We start from the raw sequence: 3,095 nt of genomic DNA on the forward strand, positions 1-3,095 counted from the left end.
TCCTGAACATCCAAAATCTGGGACACTACAAAAAGACCAAATCTAAGAATAGTAGGAATAGAAGAAAATGAAGACTCCCAGCTCCAAGGCCCAGAAAATATTTTCAACAAAATCGTAGAAGAAAACTTCCCCAATCTAAAGAAAGAAATGCCCATAAATATACAAGAAGCTAAAGAACTCCAAACAGATTGGACCAGAAAAGAAAATCCTCCTGTTACATAATAATCAAAACTTTAATCATACAGAACAAAGAAAGAATATTAATAGCTGCAAGAGAAAATGGCCAAATCACATGTAAAGGCAAACCTATCAGAATTGCACCTGACTTCTTAACAGACACTATGAAAGCCAGGGAGCCTGGACAGTTGTCATGCAGACACTAAGAAACCACAGATGCCAACCCAGACTACTATACCCCAGCAAAACTTTCAATCACCATAGATAGAGAAAACAAGATATTCCATTACAAAGCCAAATTTAAGCAATACCTAACCACAAATACAGCCCTACAGAAGATACTAGAAGGAAAACTCCAACCTAAGGAGGCTAACTCTACCCAGGAAAACACAGAAAATAAATAACTGCACATCTTCAAAACCAAAAGAAAGGAAACAGACACACACACAGGTCATTTTGATAAACAGAACAGGAAAGCCTCATGCCTTATAGCAGTGGTTCTCAACCTTCCTAATGCTGCAATTCTCATGTTGTAGTGACCCCCAACCATAAAATTATTTTCTCTGTTACTTCATAGCTGTAATTTTGATACTGTTATGAAGTGTGATGTAAATATCTGTGTTGTTTGATGGTCTTAGGTGATCCCTATGAAAAGGTCATTGGACCCCCAAAGGGGTTGAGAATTGCAGCCTAGATAGGGCAGTGAAGGCCTGCCACTTACTGGGAGGAGCTGCTGCAAAGACAAAGAGGTGCCACTTTCATATAAATATGATTATACTTGGAGTGTGACCTACATCTATTTCTCCATAAACACCTTGAAACTGAATTGAAAAAGCTGATCCCGTTGGCCACTAAATACAGTGATACCTTTATCACTTATTTACAAACCAAGTTACTTGGTCACTTTATGACCTTTTTTATTATTTGTAACAATGTCTGATTAATTTTAACTTTTCCCAACAGTAATTTTCAGTAAGAAAGACATTTGGAAAAGGCTTGGGTGTGAATTATCCTTACCAGCCCTTTGGCCAATGATTGTATTTTGAGGGCTCTCAGCAAGTCTGTGGCTTAATCTACTGAGGGGTTCATAATATTTTGACATCTTTGGAGGTTAGCCTTGGTGGAGGAACTAGATTATTAGAGGCATGCTGTATACAGATAACTTTTGTCCCTGGACCTTTCTCTCTCCTTTTTCTTCTCAGATACCAGGGAAACCCTTCCACTTCAAGATGTTCTGCCTTGGGCTGGAGAGAAGGCCCAGAGGTTGAGAGCATCATCTGCTCTTCCAAAGGTCCCAAGTTCAATTCCCAGCAACCACATGGTGGCTCATAACCATCTGTAAAGAGATCAGATTCCTTCTCATGCAGATAAGCACACATGCAGGCAGAATACTGTATAAATAATAAATAAAACTTTAAAAAGGGAGCTAGGCATGGTGGCACACACCTTTAATCCCAGCAGAGATTAGGCAGAGGCAGGCGGATCGATGTGAATTTGAGGCCAAACTGGTTTACAAAGTGAGTTTCAGGACAGTCAAGGCTGCAATGCAGTCAGTTGACCTTAGGCTAAAACCTCTGGAGCCATGTGCCAAAATAAATCTTCAAGTTGTTTGCTTTGAATATTTGTCACAACAATGAAAAACCAAGACCTTTCCTTCACCATGGATTTAGTGCTTGAACTCTGCAATTGACTGCACCTAAGAAGGGATATTAGTAAGGGGTTCTCTGACTTGCCTGAACGTTAGAGTAACTTGGAAATCTCCCCACAACTCTAATGCTTCTGCTGTAGTACAAACCAGAGGCAAATGGTCAATGGGGCTTGAGGATGTGTCGTACAAGCAAAACATGCTACATAACATACTTAGCATGAAGTGCAATCTAAATGTCTTCTGAGAAACTTTGAATATGAGACGCCACAATGCTAATCAGTCTATGTTTAATGTTTTTATACAACAATATTCATTCGTGTAAACTTCACAATGATTTTATAATTAATCCCCCCTTGCAACCGAGGCACTTGAGAGGCAGCAAAGTGCAGTTGATTGAATGACTTGGATGCAGACACTCTGCTACAGACCTTCCTTCTTTAGCATCGCACAATACTACGTTATAAGTTTCCATTGATGCTATTGACTTGATGTTGCTGTATCTGGCCCAACACAGAGGAGTTCTCGCATTTGAAACTTCTCTTTCCTTGCTGTCAGTATTCTCTGCACATATTAACTAAACAAAAGGTATGGTGAATGTCATTTCACTCCTTAAGAAACATTTGAACCACAATGAATTCCTGGAAAATATTGCAAACAAACAAACAAACAAACAAAAAAAGCATTTGGATTATGAGAAAGTTTCCTTATTGGATTCAGTCTAGAGGAATAAGAAATGGGAAGGCTCTGGTTAATGGCAAGGAAATGTCTATTGAATTCATACTATTAGTCAGTTGTTGACTTTGCTTTCTCATTATGGAACTGTGTAGTATCATCAATGATGTATTTGTGTGGAAAAAAGCACACCCATAGTCTTAGTCTTTGAATCAACCATGACTAGATGTGTGTGGGGAAAAAAATGCGCTATATGCTTGTTTAGTTTTTAGACTTTTAAAGTATAATGTCCATTGAATCAATTTAGTGTTCACCATTGTTAATTGATCATGCAATTGTTTTCATTTTAGTTTTCACTTAATACATAATTACATTTTGTGATCTGGCTATGGTTATGACTATAGTATCTTTCATGATGACTATATGTCAGGTTTCTAATTTAACTTGCTGGAATCAAAAGTATCAGTTATGTGATTTTGGGAAAAGGAGTCAAAGAAACAACTAAGAAACAGCGACAAGGGCTTCTTTGTGGACTATTAACTTCAGTCTGCTTGGCATTGCAGATTAATAGATCTTTGTCTTACTGGAGATTTTATAC

Source organism: Acomys russatus, chromosome 8, assembly GCF_903995435.1.
Source record: "Acomys russatus chromosome 8, mAcoRus1.1, whole genome shotgun sequence".
Taxonomy (NCBI): Eukaryota; Metazoa; Chordata; class Mammalia; order Rodentia; family Muridae; genus Acomys; species Acomys russatus.